This window comes from Mustela lutreola, chromosome 1 (assembly GCF_030435805.1).
Source record: "Mustela lutreola isolate mMusLut2 chromosome 1, mMusLut2.pri, whole genome shotgun sequence".
NCBI classification, from domain to species: domain Eukaryota; kingdom Metazoa; phylum Chordata; class Mammalia; order Carnivora; family Mustelidae; genus Mustela; species Mustela lutreola.
In genome coordinates, this window is record NC_081290.1 from 13,830,979 (window position 1) to 13,847,822 (window position 16,844).

Genomic DNA, 16,844 nt, shown 5'->3' on the forward strand with positions numbered 1-16,844 from the left:
GCAACTTTGCTGAATTTATGTATTGGTTCTAGCAATGTTTTGGTGGAATTTTTTAGGTTTTCTATATAAAGAATCATGTTGTCTGCAAGCAGTGAAAGTTTGACTTCTTCCTTGCCAATCTGGATGCCTTTTATTTCTTTTTGTTGTCTGATTGCCGAGGCTAAGACTTCTAGTACGATGTTAAGTAGTAATAATGGTAAGTGTGGACATCCCTGCCTTGTTCCTGACCATTGAAGCAAAGCTCTCAGTTTCTTTCCATTGAGGATGATATTAACTGTGGGTCTTTCATATATGGCCTTTATAATGTTGAAGTATGTTTCATCTATCCCTGCTTTATTGAGGATTTTTATCAAGAATGGATGCTATATTATGTCAAATGCTTTTTCTGTATCTATTGACAAGATTATATGGTTTTTATCTTTTTTTTTTTTTTTTTTTTTTTTTTTTAGATAAGTCTGGGTAGGGGTTTATCAGTTTTGTTAATTCTTTCAAAGCACTGGCTCTGTTTTCTTGATCCATTCTGGTTTGTTTGTTTCTATATCACTTATTTCTGCTTTAATCTTCATTATTTCTTGTGTTCTGCTGGCTTTAGGTTTTATTTGCTGTTCCTTTTCTAGCTCCTTTACATGTAAGGTTAGGTTTTGTATTTGAGACTTCTTTTGCTTTTTAAGGAAGGCCTGTATTGCAATATACTTCCCTCTTAGGACAACCTTTGCTGAAGTCCAAAGGTTTGGACTGTCATGTTTTGATTTGCATTTGATTTGATTTGATTTGATTTGCACGTGCTTTTAAAATTTATTCTTTAATTTCCTTGTTAACCCATTCATTCTTTAGTAGAATGTTCTTTAATCTCCATGTATTTGTGGTCTTTCTAAATTTTTTCTTGTGATTGATGTCAAGTTTCATTGCGTCATGGTCTGAATATATGCACAGTATGATCTCAGTCTTTTTGTATGTATTGAGGGCTGATTTATATCAGTATATGATCTATTCTGGAGAATATTCTTTATGTATTTGAAAAGAATGTATGTTCTGCTGCTTTAAAATGAAATGTTCTGAATATATATGTTAAGTCCATCTAGTCCAATGTGCCATTCAAAGCCACTGTTTCCTTGTTGATTTTCTGCTTAGATGATCTATCCATTGCTGTAAGTGAGCTCTTAAAGTCCCCTACTGTTATTGCATTATTGTCAATGAGTTTGTTATTAATTGATTTATATATTTGAGTGTTCCCAAATTGGGGGCATATTTATTTACAACTGTTAAGTTTTTTTTTTCTTTTAATTTTTTTTAAAGATTTTATTTATTTATTTGACAGACAGAAATCACAAGTAGGCAAAGAGGCAGGCAGAGAGAGAGAGAGAGGAGGAAGCAGGCTCCCTGCTAAGCAGAGAGCCTGATGTGGGGCTCGATCCCAGGACCCTGGGATCATGACCTGAGCGGAAGGCAGAGTTTAACCCACTGAGCCACCCAGGTGCCTCTGTTAGGTCTTCTTGATGGATAGACCCTTTAATTATGATATAATAGTCTTTGTCATCTCTTGTTATAGTCTTTGTTTTAAAATATATTTGATATAAGTATGGCTACTCTGAATTTTTTTGATATCCATTAGCAGGATAGATTTTTCTCTATCCCCTTAGGCAGGTGTCTTTAGGTCTAAAATGAGTATTTTGTAGGCAGCATATAGATGGATCTTGTTTTTTGTTTTTGTTTTTTTTCCTATCAAATATGATACCCTATATCTTTGGGAGAGAGGAATTCATTCATTTACATTCATAGTGATTATTGAAAGATATTAATTTAACGTCATTACGTTACCTGTAGAGTTGGTGTTTTGGTGATGTTTTCTGGTCCTTTCTAGTCTTTTTTTTGTTTTGTTTTCTCCACTCAAAGTATCCCCCTTAATATTTCTTGCAGAGCTTGTTTATTGGTCACGAACTCTAGTTTTTGTCTCGGAAAATCTCCCTCCTATTCTGAATGATAACTTTTCTGGATAAAGTATTTTTGGCCACATATTTTTCTATTCAGCATGTTGAATATATCCTTCCACCGTCTTCTGGCCTGCAAACTTCTTGTGCACCGATCTGCTGCAAACCTAATCTGTCTTCATTTTAACCTTCCTAGGTTAAGGACCCTTTTTTCCCTTGCTCCTTTCAGGGTTTTTTCCTTGTCTGTAGGTTTTGTGAATTTGACTATGATATGCCTTGGTAATGGTTGGCTTTTGTTGAATTTAGTGAGAGTTCTTTGTGCTTCTTGGATTTTGATGTCTGTGTTCTTTCTATGATTAGGGAAATTTTCAGCTTGAATAATTTGCTTGAATAAACTTTCTGTTTCTTTTTGTCTCTCTTCATTTTCTGGTACTCCTATGATATGGATGTTATTCCATTTTACTAAGTCACTGAGTTCCCGAAGTCTACCATCATGATCCATTACCTTTGTTTCCCTCTCCTTTTCAGCTTCATTATTTCCCATTTTAAAAAAATATTTTATTTATTTACTTGAGAGGAAGAAGATGAGAGAGAAAGAGAGCACAAGAGGGGCAAAGTTAGAAGGAGAAGTAGACTCCCTGCTGAGCAGGGAGCCCAATGCAGGACTTGATCCCAGGACTTCAGCATCATGGCGTGAGCCAAAGGCAGTCACTTAACCAACTGAGCCAGCAGGCGTCCTCCCATAATTTTATCTTCAATCACTGATTTGTTCCTCTGCTTTGTCCATTTATGCGTTTATGGCATTCATTCCAGTTTGCATCTTAGTTCTAGCATTTTTAATTTCAGCCTGACTAGCTTGCTTTAAGTTCTTTTATCTCTGCAGTAAAGGATACTCTAGGATTTCTATGCTTTTTTCAAGCCAAACTAATATCCTTTTAATTGTTGTTTTAAATTCTGAATCAAGCATCTTACTTATATCTGATTAAATCTCTGACCATCATTTCTTCCTGTTCTTTCTTTTGGGATGAATTCCTCTGTCTTGTTGTTTTGGAGGGGAAGGAAAAAAACGAAAAGAAAGATAAAATAAAATTTATAAAAAATTAAAAAGATAAAATAAATTAAGTAAGCTAGATCCTGGGTGTGTTTTGATCTGCTTGTTATGAGAAGCTTGATGGAAAAAAGGTAGAAAGAAAGTAAAAGAAAAAGAATTCAAAAAATTTTTAAAAATAGGGGTGCCTGGGTGGCTCAGTGGATTAAAGACTCTGCCTTTGCCTCAGGTCATGATCTCAGGGTCCTGGGATCAAGCCCCGCATCAGACTCTCTGTTCAGCGGGGAGCCTGCTTCTCCCTCTCTCTCTGTCTGCCTCTCTGCCTACTTGTGATCTTTCTCTCTGTACAATAAATAAATAAATAAATAAATAAATAAAACGTTTTTAAAAAATTAAAAAATATGTAAAAATTAAAAAAAAATTAAAAATGCTCTCTCTGTAACCAAAAAATAAATGAATAAACCAAACAAAGACAGAAAAGAAAGAAAGAAAGAAACCCAAAGGAAGCTGTATTTTGTTTCCTCTAGAGCTAAAGGTTTCCAGCACTCTGTGATTAGTAGACTTGTAGGTGAGGGGTTTTTGCTGGTCTTCTGCTCTGAATCTCAGGTGTAATTACCCTAGGGAAGATCCGGAGCATGGTACAGGGGAGCCAGTGCTTGCTACAGAAGCTCTGTTCTCCACTTGGTGATGCTGTTTTGCACACTGAGGTCAATCAAACTGCTGGTTTGGGGAGAAAATGGCTTCGCCACCATCTCTCTTCTTTGGAACAGGAAATGTGTATCACTTATTTTCAGAAAGCCCTCATAGATGGGCAAAAATGACCCCTCTTATGTCCCTGGTTTCTGTCAGATCCCAGCCTTTGCCCTCTCTGTGTCTAAGCTGTTCACCTGCCAAACAGTGTTTTATCTCAGATGCAGCTGTGTTTTAAATCCCCATATTTTAGAGACCCACCCCTGCACCCCACCCCACCCCACCCAAGCATGCACTGCACTGATCCTTTGGGGGTGGGTGGGTCTTGTTGTGTTGTGGTGGGTGTTGGCTTGTCCCAGAACACAGTTGCAGGACAAGGAAGGGGTTCTGAGTTTACGATAAATAGCAACACACAGGCTGCCAGCGTTGCAGCCCTCAGCTGGAATCTTTGTTCCTATACTAGTAAGCAGGGCAGCTCAATGGTGTCCATAGGGTCCTTTGCTGGTGGGGAGGCAGTATCACTTCTACCAAATGCATTCCAGGCAGGGGAACTGCTTCCTGTGTGACCCTGGAGATGCTCAGGCTGCCAGCTGCTGGGCCTCCACCCTGCTTCCCACTGGAGCACTGCTCCGCTGCTCAGTCATGACCCTGACAGCGTCCCAGACCTCTGAAACTTCAGACTCTGTGCTCCAATGTTTATTAAAGAACTGGCTCTACTGTAATCCTTTCTTTTTTCCTTGTCAATGGTTTTGATGAATAGTTTTCTTGTGCAGTCCCCTGCACGGGTTTTCTCTCTCTCTCTTTCCCTTTCCCCCCCCTGCACTTTCTCTCTCTCCTCCTTCTCTCTTGCTCTCCTTCTCTCCCTCCAGGATCAGGACTCCCTCCCCAGGCCAGTGCCCAGAGCTCTTTTCTCCCACGAATCACCTTTCCACAGTTTGTACCTTCCATGGGGCCTTTTTCAGTTTGTAGATGTGCAGACTTCCAATGGATTTCTTAGGTGTTCAGATTTGATATTTATCTAGCTGTGTTACTGATATTTATCTAACTGTGTTCAAGGGAGGAGTCAAGCTTAAGGTCACGCTACTGCTCCACCATCTTACCTCTCTCCCTACAACTTTAAAAACTTAATAATCATAAATCATTTTTACACACTGAAAATTTTTCATTCAATGGGATAAAAATCAAAGCCTGTTAGTTTGGAAAGAATCTGGTATAAATATAAGATTTGACTGTGAATTTATGAAGTTTGTGATTAACAACTTTTCTGCTTTTTTACATTGGAAATGACCAAACTTTCAGTCAGCTCTGTTGAGGTTATTATTGGGCATCATGTCTGTGTTTGTCTCTTTTGATTCTTTAGTTTAATTTTTAGTTCAATTTGTTATGCATATACACCACTGTAATGAAAACTGACATAATGGGCTTATTCAAAATTAAATGATTCAGGAACTTAATATAACCATGTAGGAAAATAAACTTCCAAATGATGCAGCAGAGAAAAGACAAATTGCTTATGACTCAATTTATTTTGAAAAAAAATTGATGCAGCATCTTGGGAAGAAGTAATTATTTCTTCTATATTTGCAGACAGCTTTTTTTTTTTTTTTTTTAACTATAGCTAAAGCTTTCTTACCAGTTTTATTCTTCCCAACTTCCCTCAAGTCCTCCTCGCTCTCTTTATCTTTTATTGCTTCTATGAAAAATATTGTTGTATATAACATGAAGTGATGAACTAAACATGAACCAAGGTAACAATTCAGTATGACCACCTCTGTAACATTTAAGTTGGTAAATTGACCATCTCACAAGTCCGTGAAAATGACAAGTCAGTGCCTCCTACTTAAGCAAGGTTTTATTTAGGCATCTTCTTGCATAAATGGTGGAGTGACTGGAGTCATAATGTACCCAAACCCACATGAGTTCACTGCTTGGTGAGTCACAGATGCACCCGGTGGAGTGGTCACGGAAAGTAAGGAGGTGATGAGGAATAACTTCCAAAGCTGTGACTCTCCACCTGAGGGCGAATGGGTTTCCTTTAATTAGGGTTAGGATGAATATTGATAAGGGAGCATTGTCATTGTATGCAGAGGCAGGCATAAGACCATGCGTGTGCCTTAAGAAAACATGCCTACACATACATTGCATATTATGTAAATAAGGCGTAGGCTCCTTAGGGGAGACTTTAATATTACAATGAGGGAAACATAACTGTCAGTCATTCTAGAGGTCACTCCATGGTCCATTCACTCAGGCGCAAGTCAGGTGTTATACACAAACTGGTATGGCTGGTCTGGGCTGGCTGGAGGTTTTGTCCAGCTATCACCAGAGGGACAGTTTACTTTCCATTGCCCGAGTTAAGAGATAAGATGAAAGAAGAGCTTCAGGAAGGATGTGGGACAGAGGTCCGTGGGTACAAGCAGGTGGGCAGGAAATGTCAGGTCATGGGGTCTAGCTGGTGACAAGAAAGGAGGGGATATGAGAGCATCTCTGAGGTGGTATACAAGAGTATGTGGGGGATATAGCTAAGACTGGGTCCCGAGGTATTCCTAGTGAGACAGGTTTGTGGACCTGCTTGAGGAACGTGGTCACTGCCTGTGGTAGCGGCCATTTCTTCAAGTATCAAGGAGGATAGTCAAAGCTAGTATTTTTTCCTTCTTTTACACCTAGAAAAGAGGCAGAAAAAAGGGACAAAGGAAGGAAGAAAGGAAGGAAGAAAAGAAGGTAGACAGGCAAGAGAGAAAAGAGAGATCTAGATCAATCTCTAACACCAAGGTTTTCTCCCAATTTATAAAATTCACATGAAAGATTTATATTAGGTTCAGAATTTGATCCAGTAACCTTCAGCGAGTAACTACTCTGTATTAGAGGCTGGCCCTGGAATTCTAGTATGTACCATTATATATATAAAGTATGACTATTCTGGGGGTTAGCAAACTTACTGCTTTGAGTCATAAGATAAATGTCTTGCCGTTGTGGTATATATGGTCTTTGTTTCAACTGTTCAGTTTTGCTTTTGTAGTACAAAAACAGTCATAAACTGTAGAAACTAAGGAGCATGACTGTTTTCAAATAAAACTTACAAAACAGCTTTGGGCAGGATTTGTCCTGCAAGACACAGTTTGCCTACCCCTGGTTATTCTGATTGCAAGTAATTTGAACAACTGTAATGTCTCTGGATAAGAGATCCTGCATTACTTACGTTCAAACGGTATCTCAATTACGGGTTTTAGATTTTGTTTTGTTTGGGGGAGCATAGGTTAGATTTTAGTTATATTATGTCTAATGATTTTATGATGAAGGACTACAAAATGACTAAATTCTGCCTTGGTCTAGTCTTTCATTTTTTATGTGAATCTGTGGGTTCATTATATACAGTGAATAGTATCATCTAGGAGGCAAGAGTATAATTAATTACTCTAGTGCAGAGCTCTATGAAACTGGATTTGATGTACATGTCACAGCCCAACGCGATATGAGTGACTCTGCAACCCCTTAAGTCCAAATCGACTTCTCTTCTCACTGACCATATGATACACGAAAGTGAAAAAGTAGAGCTCAGGTTTAGGCACAACCAAGAAACCCAGCTCTGCGAAGCTGCCTGCTAGTAAAGGTGGGCCAGTGATCTTTAATAATACCAACCAGAAAAGTATTCTCTGCCTTGGCAAGAACAGACAAGACTGGGAGAGGAAAGACTGACTTTCTTGGTGTGGAAGTGGGAGCAGGAGCTACCTTCTCTTCCAAAAGCCTGCAGTTTGTTTATTTATTTTAATTTCTTTTTGCTTAAGCAACAGAAATTTATTTTCTCATTCCTCAGGTTGGCATGCTGAAGTTCAAGGTCAAGGTGCCAACCTTGGTTTCCTTGGTTTCCTCTGAAACCTCTTTCTTGGCTTCAGAGGGCTGCCCTCTTTTTGCCTCTTCAAGTGGTCCTCCCCGCTAATCACAGGCATGTCTCTGTTGTCAAATATATTGGAATAGAGCCCTGCCTTAAAGGTGTTAGTTTAACTGAATTACCTCTTTAAGGACTGTATTTCCAAATACAGTTACACTTTGAGATACTAGGAGTTGGGACCTCAACATATGAATTTGGGGAACAAAATTCAGTTGGTAACACTTTGAGTTAGGGTAAACTGCCCCCTAATGGCAGATCTGAAGTTCTAGCCATTTTTTTTTCTTTTGTTTTGTTTTAGGTTTTCTGAGGGATTATTGAGGTATAATTGATAAATAAAATTATATATATTTGAGATGTGCAATGGTTTCCTATTATAGAGAGAAAACCCAAGTCCTTAAAACTGACTACCAAGTATGTTTACTAGGATTTAATGGGACCTTATCTAAGTTAATATGAATATAAAATGTTGAAGTCTATGATATAGAAATAAAAGAGCCTATAAGAGACTATGAGTACATGGCAGTATTATAACTTTGAATCCTATTTCTTACAGAAGACAAACAGAAATAAATGGTATCACATAGAAAATGTGTGACTTCCAAAAGCGCTTGAGCGAAGGTGCCTTTGCAGAAGAGCAGTAATGTTACTCAGATTTGATTTTAAGATACAGATCTTGAAGTTCATGTCACTGACTAGTCACATTAATAATAACCAAAACAAAAGGAGCAGCATTGATTGCTGAACTAACTGGACATTGCTTGAAACTTGATAGTGCCAAGCCTGGCTCGTCCCACAGAGAGAGACCAAGCACTAGCATAATAGGTTTACTATTCCCTTTGGGGTGTTATAAGCAGAATCAATATGTACTAATGACTGCAGTAATAAATTTGGTCATACTTCATAGGGTAACATTCCACACTTACCCAGTTGTTGGTTTGACATAGAGTAATAGAGTTTACCCTTTTTAAGTTGTAAATTACTATGAAAATGCTGAGCCTCACAGTAAAATGCATTTGGGATGTTTTTAAGCTTAGGAAATATTGGTAATACTTCCACTAAGCATACTATTAAAATAAATAAATAGTATTTATTGCCTGATTCCCAGCTGCAGCTGGATGAAAAGCAGTGGGAAAGGAGAAATAAGACATACATATTTATCAAATGCACAAGGCTCATGTTTACTTAATTCACTTCCTTAGAGTTGCTTACACCAGAGAACAAAAAGAGAACTTTCTTTTTATTTCTGAATTTCATTTCAATGACGATGATCTGGAAGATGGTACTAATAGTTATACTTGTTATGTTAATTAAAAACTAGTTGTTATAAAATATTACCTATGACTTTTGCCTAGCATTAATTTACCACTACTTTGTCATGTTTTTTGGTTTAAGCTACACCAAGACTACTAGATGGTGTTTTGGTTTATAAGTTTAAGTGAAGAATTAGTCTCCTAGGATAAAGTAACATACCCACACATGTACACATATGTATGTATATGTGTGTGTATTTTTATATATGTATGCGTATATTAAATTAAATTATATTAAATTAGTTTTACACATGTTGTATATATAAAATGGTATATTTGTGTGTGTGTGTGCATGTACAGGTGTATATTCAGAAATACCATGAAATAAAGTAATTTCAGCCTACATTTCATTATAATTAAAAATTATGTCACTCATATTATATTTAAGAAACTTTTTTTATCTTTGGTGAATAGAGACATTGATTTGTATGGATTTAATATACTACAAAAATGATCACACAGTCATACATATATGATTGTAGAATGATGTGTGTCTGTGTGTGTGTAGACAAATTAATCTGTTCATTTTTTAAAACTTAGAGGAAAACTTTAAATCTTTTACTTTTACTTTTTAAATCTTTTACTTTGAATGCATGGATAATATGGGTAGCAAAGCAAAGAGAGTTTGCATAGAAAATAGGAAATAATAAAGAGAAGTCAATTAGAAATAAAATCAGATTTCACTGTTCTCTATCTCGTCTTCTTCCTGAGTAATTTTCATTTCACTTACTCTTTTTCTCCCAAATTTGAAATGTGACCACATTCTTTTCCTAGTACTATATGATGGACATATGTCTTCTTAAGATAATATCATGAGCTTCTTGAAAGCCTAGAAAGACTTCTATGTTCTTTTTAAATTCTCAGATAACTGGCACAGTGTTAGGTCTGTAAGTGTTTGATAAATACTTGTTGAATTCAAAATTATAGAACAAATAAGCAAATTATTTGGATCTGACCTGGGGCACAACTAGAAAAGTTAAAGAGATTATGGAGATCAGTTATAATGAAAAAGAATGGGATATATATATTTGGTTTATTCCTGATAATCAAAATTCTATGATTTTCTTTCAACTTTCTGAGAGATATATTTATTTAAAATAACAGGTTAATTTTTTATTTAACATATTACTCTTATGTCATCTTGATAACAAAAGAATATCAAAGATATGTATTATTTTATGCAATAAGCTACATATAAGAGTGCTGTGGGTAGGGGGGAAAAAAGCTGAATCATTTATGCACTCTGATGAACCTATTTTAAAACTTGTTCCAGTTGCCTCTTTTGAAAGTGAAGTCATTCTCAGGAAATTCTATAAAGATATATGTTTTTATTAGGCACTACAATGTCTATTGATACACTGACTGTCTGGTTATCTTGAGATATAGTTAACTGGGCAGAACGAGTATTTTTTCTTATCCAATCCACGGATTATCTACAAAAGAGTTTTTCATCATTCTGGTCACCGTGCATCTTAAATGAGATTTTGCATTCAAGTATTGATACTTCCTCATTAATATGGAGCCATTGGAGACTGAAATTGCAGGTGGAGTGGTGTCTGTAGGCGGCACTAAATGTTGACAGATCGTCTCCCTGTAATGGGAAAGTAGAGTGAAGACAATGTGCTGCCCATTGGATTGCAAATGCACACACTGAATCATTAATGGTTTTAGAGTGTAAAGCATCTGATCTGTTTAATTTTTAGGAGATGTATGCTTTTATGGGGATCAGACTCTCATACTTGCTCTTTAAAAGTGTTCAGTAAACTCTGTACCTCATCTAAAATACAAACACTATTTTGCTGGTTTTTTTTTTTTTTTTTTTTTTTTTTTGGTCTTCAAATGAGAAGCATTCAAAACCAGTAACTTAATGTCTGACTACATTAGCTAAATATGTTCCCAATCTTCTCAGAGCTTATATATGTAAAAGAGATCTAAAATGTTTCACATAGACTATGTGGCCTACCTGTAAGCAACTTAGTGTATATTTAGTAACAACAGATTAAACAAAACAATCTCCATTAATATTCAGGTTTAAGACCTGGTTTCTAATTATTCCAAGCTATTGAGGGAAATTTGTTCATGGTTATTTTAAGGCAGCACTATCTCTGCTGATATTTAATGAATAACTGAAACACTAAAGAAAGTAATGATACCTAATGCCTGCTGTCATTTTTCCTATTATAGTTGTTTGTATGCATACTCTACTCTTAGAATGTAATATACCACATGTAATACTTCATTTATCCAAACTCCATTTCAGAGTACCTAACAATGCCATGGAAAAAAATATTGACATTAGAGTCAGGATATCCGTATTTGAATTCTGGGTTTATCACTTTGTGATTGTATAAACTTGAAAACCTCGTTTAACTTCTCCTGTGAAATGTTGTTATCCCTAAATTTAAGATAATAATATGTGCTTCACAAACTTATAAAAAGAGTAGTCTACAAAAAAGAATGTGAGCTTTGTGACTATAATATGCAGCACAAATTAGAGACACCAGTATTATTACTGACACACAGAAGGCAGTAACCACCTGATAAATTACATGTGGCTCTCAGGGGTCAACGAGTTCTGCAGATAGTAAGTCTGCTGACTTAACCATTTTCAATATTGAGGCTAAAATATGTAATGTCACTGCTACTTGATTATAGTGGTATATGGGCCCTACTTAGTTGACACTGTGGTAAATGGCATTTCTATTTAATCTGGGAAGACTGTCAGAGAACAAAGCCAGTTCTATGCCTACAGCAACCCCTGACAATGAATTAATGGTATATCTATAGTACTAGCATGCAGTCTATTTAAATTGGATGGATGGCTGCTTTTCCTGCAACCCATCCGCAGCAGTCTATAAAGGAATGTAATTCAGCTGAATAACATAAATCTCTCTCTCCTGAGATCCTTTGTTCAAGTCAGTTGGTTTTTCTGCTTGAGGCAGGCAGTTAGACAACTCAATCTATCACTCATGTTTATTCATATCTTAATGCTATCTATATGCTTACTTTAAAATCTCAAAGTAAAAGTGGATCTTTGGTATCATACATTTTTGTTATAAGAGAAATAATTTATTTGCCTAGGTAATTTCTACCCTGTTATGCAATTTATAGAGGCTTCTAGAAAAGCTTTGCAAGGATTATGGAGCTGTGACGACAGCTCCATTTGATTAAGATTATACACATTCTTGGTTAATTTGCATATTTTTAAATGAACATACAATTTCCTAACAACACAAAACAAAACTTCCTACTTTCACCATGCAAAGAATCCATTGGTACACTTCTTCTAAACTAGATTTATTTATTTATTTTGAAGGATTTTATTTATTTGTCCACAGAGAGGGAGAGAGAGATTGAGAGAGTGAGAGAAATAGAGAGCACAAGCAGGGGGGGCTACAGGCTGAGGGAGAAGCAGGCTCCCCACTGAGCAAGGAGCCTGATATGGAACTTGATTCCAGGACCAGGGGATCATGACCTGAGCCAAAGGCAAATGCTTAACTGGCTATGCCCCTCAGGCATTCCTGAATTATATTTCTTACAACTCTCCATGTGGAATAAGAAATTGCATAGACAATTAGTGGCCGTATATTAAAAATCTACCTATTTCCTTCTTGGTTTATGACTTTCCGTATCCTGAGTATCCCTTCATAAAACAGGATAGCCTAGGAAGGTTGCATAGAAGTATTATGATATAGCAGAATAACTCTATTTTCAATCTTAAATAAGCTGCTACCGACTAGGTATGAGCCAGATTCATGTCATCCAATGTTGCTGTTTCTCACTTTCTTCATCAATAGGCTAATGGGTGGTAGAGCTTGAATGAATGAAAGTATGTATGTACTACATACTTGTACATAGGAGGTCAAGTAGAGGAGTAAAATTTATTTTTACAAAGGTAGTCTGTGGACAATACCATGTAGAAAATAAGTTTGGGGTGATTTTGGGTGTCAGAGAGAAGGCAATTATTTTAGGAGGAAATTATATTAGTGACAGTTAAAGGAATGAAAGATATAATTATCTAAAGTAGAATTTGACCTATAGGATTATTTTATATATTATAAAAATCTTTTTATGAAGTTTAATATGTAAGCTTCTGCCTTAATTTGATAATCTAAAAAATGGCTATATTTAGCATCAGGATAATCTAAATATGCGGTTTCTCTAAATTCAGTTCACTAGATAATTAACAGACTTTCCTTAATATGATACTATATATCCTTTAAACATGATGGGCTTATTAGGTGGAGGCTTTCTGTGGATATTCATGAATAAACTGGGTGAATTATAAAGTCAAGAAATTTTTTGTCACATATATAATTATGATTTTTTATTTATGTCTGAAATAATATGCTTCTGTCATCTTTTGGCTAAAAAGAGAGTGCATTGGATCAAATCAAGTGGGAAGACCACTAAAAGCCAGGAAGCAATATAAATATAATGAATATACTGCATTTACCCAACAGGGAACAAAAAAAGATATGATTGTCAACCACCAAACTGGAAAGCTGCAGATATTCTGAAAATTGCTTAGAGCCATAGTCGTACTATTTCTAAAAGGCACTTCGGAATCACTGAGTAGTTTTTTTTCATTAACTTAAATGTCTTGCTGGGGTGGGGGTTATGTGACTCACCTATCCGTTTACTTTCCTTGGTAATTATTCCCAACTCTCAAATCCCTCAACTCCAATCATTACTAAGTCAGAGAATAGAATTGATTCCTACTAATCGTGCACTGAGAAGTATCATCCATGGACCATTTTGCCCATTGTCTTTTCAACTTCTCAACTTTTCTGGATTGTTTATCCTTGTCTGGCTTAGCTAAGACAAGTAAATTGAAACCACTGGGAAAGATTTATCAGAAAGCACTCCAGGGATATAGACTAGTTGACTTGGATCTTAATGCAAGAAGCAAAAAATAACAGAACTTTCCTTTAATTGTCCAGGACAACATGGTGAATTATGATGACAGAGTCTACATAGAATGATTCTTCTTCTTCTCTAACCCATCTTCTGGAATATGGTACATTAGATGAACTTGCAACACCAGTCATGTATCACATTAATGCCTTTGCATTTTCGATGATGGTGTTGCCAGACATGAGTTTCAAAACCAATTTTATATTTATCACTCATCTCAATAAGAAACTATTTTAGTAACTAAAAGATTCAGGAATAACAGGAATTGACTAGCATCTTTCTCTCTCACTTTAATATTGGATGATGTAAGAAAAGAAAGTTGGGATAGAAAAAAATAATCATAGTAAGGGTTGATCTTTATTCATTGGCTTATTAGTGTTTGTATTTTACAGAAGAAAAGCTTTAACATTACTCAAAGAATTAAATTGCAAGTGATAATTCTATCAATGAGAGGCAATTTATGTATGAATGCCTTTACACATGAAATCATATGCAACCTTGGATCAGTTAGTATGAACAGAATAGGGTTACAACAAATAAAAACTAGACAAAGTGAAGATCTATGATTTTTCTTGAACTCCTAAAGGACGGAGTTCGCAACAAAAATCTAAAGAGGTAGGTATGCTCAGGGAGATACTGTACCTGAGATCTGCTTAAGTGGAACAAAAACCACTGACAGCCATAGAGGTAGGACAACTTCACTGGTAATTTTACTAAGTTGTTTCTGAAAACTGAGCATAAACAACAAACGTAAACTCTTAGAGGCTACAATCACAGGGATCTCCATGTTTTCGTGGACTTTCTCTCCAGGAACCCCACCAAGTTCACACAATGAAGATCCAGGAAAAATGTCCTCAAAGCCCTGGCAGAGGAAGAGGAAAAGTAGCCAACTTGTAACTCTCCTAGATTCTTCTCCATAATAAAAGCTCCCTCTTCAGGGAGAAAGTCTACCCACAAGGCCATGCTGATACATTATTCTACCTATTTTCCTCTCATTCTCATCACACTTAAGGGGTGAGGAGAAGCAAAAACAATCAACAGGAGGTAGGGATTCAATGAAATTGTTTGAGAACAATGCCTAGGAAAAGGAATAAATGGTAAGAAAACAAAGACAAAACCCAACTCTGCTCCTAGAAAAGAAACAGTAATACCTGTGAAGTATGAGACATCCCCAAGACACAAGCAATTATGAGACTGAAACTTAATCAGAAGATCAGAAGACTAAGGAATGTCCTTTCTCCTCCTACCCTACCACTGTAGGGTGAACCTTCTGTTTTATAACAGTGGATTACAGTTAAATGAGCTTCAAAACATAGACTTTCCCTGAAGAACAGTACAAAAAGAAGCCCAAAAGCCAAGAGGGGAGCCAAAAACAAAGACATTGGAATCTGAAGACTCTGGAACCTAAAACTACAACAAACATTAAACACAGCCCAGCTCCTATCTAGATCAACACAAATCCTTTCGCTAAAGGCCTAGTTACCTCAATATATTTTACCCTATACAACAGGCATTACTTTCAACAAAAAGAACAAATTCCAGAAACAAGAAAAAGCAGTGTGAAGAGACAAAGCAAGCATCGGAACGAGATTCAGGTATGACACAGATGTTAGAATGATCAAATAAGGAATATAAAATAGCCATGATTAATATGTTAAGGGTTCTAGTGCAAAGAAAGAGAAAACATGCAAGGCCAAAAGGCAAAGTCATCAGATAAATGGAAATGATGGAAAAAGAATTCAAAGGAAATTCTAGAAATGAAAACCTCAGGAAGAAAAATAAAGTATGCCTTCAATGGACTCATCTGTGGAATCCACATAGCCAATGAAAGAATAGAAGATAGATCACTGGGACCTTTCCAAACAAAAAGGAAAGGTCCCAGTGATCTATCTTCTATTCTTTCATTAGCTATGATAAAGATAAAGAAAAGATAAAGAAAAAAGATGAATTAAAAAAACCCAGAAAATCCAAAAGCGGTGGGGAACTATCAAAATATTAGCATATTCACAAATGGAAAACTGGGAGATGAGACAATAAGGTAGAGAAGCATTTGAATAGTCTTTTTTTAAAATAAAGATTTTATTTATTTATTTGAAAGAGAAAGAGAACAAGCATGAGTAGGGGGAGGGGCAGTGGGAGAAGCAGACTCCCCACTGAGCAGGAAGCCTGATGCTGCACTCTATCCCAGGCCCTCAGATCATGACTTGAACTGAAGGCAGATGCTTAACTGGTTGGGCCACCCAGGCACCATGAAGAAATAATCTTAAAACTTTCCAAAATTAATGACAGAAACAGAACCACAGATTCTGGATGTTCAGAGAACATAAAAAAAACAAAAAAACAAAAAAACAAAAAAAAACTAAATAACAAGAAAATTAACAATTAAAAATAAAAACAGCCAGCCATATCCTATTCAAGCTACACAAAACCAAAGACAAAGTGAAAATCTGGAAGAAAATGAGAGGGAGAAAACACCCTCTCTATAGAGGACCAAGGATAAGAATTTTGACTTTCATTGTAAAACTTTGCAAGCAGGAAGAATGGAATGAATGGGACAGGAGAGTAGCCAGTGCTAATAAAAGTAAACCAAAACCTTATTTCATGAAAAGGTCACATTGCATTTAATGTGTTCTTATAACCTCTAAGAGATTGATATAATGCTGTAAAACAATACTCACATAAAACTGAACAAATGTATATGAACAAGTGATAAGAAAATATTGATTGACTTTTTTGACATCCAATAAAATATAGATTTGCCTACCATATTGTATTTATAAAATATTTTTATTTTATTTTATTAATCTGGAGACTATGTATTAGGAAATATAGAAATAATTACTTTTATCAGTCTTTATTCCCTTATTGGATGCCATGCTACCCAAACCTGAGAGTGAGGGTATTATGACTGGAAATAACATAAAGGAATGAGCAAATTTTCAAGTAATACTAGAACATTTATAAGGCTCTTATGTTCAACCTCTCATCAACACCGTTTGACAACAGCACAATGCAGCCATTATTACAGTCCTTCTTTTCTAAAGTAAGAAACATAGAAAATT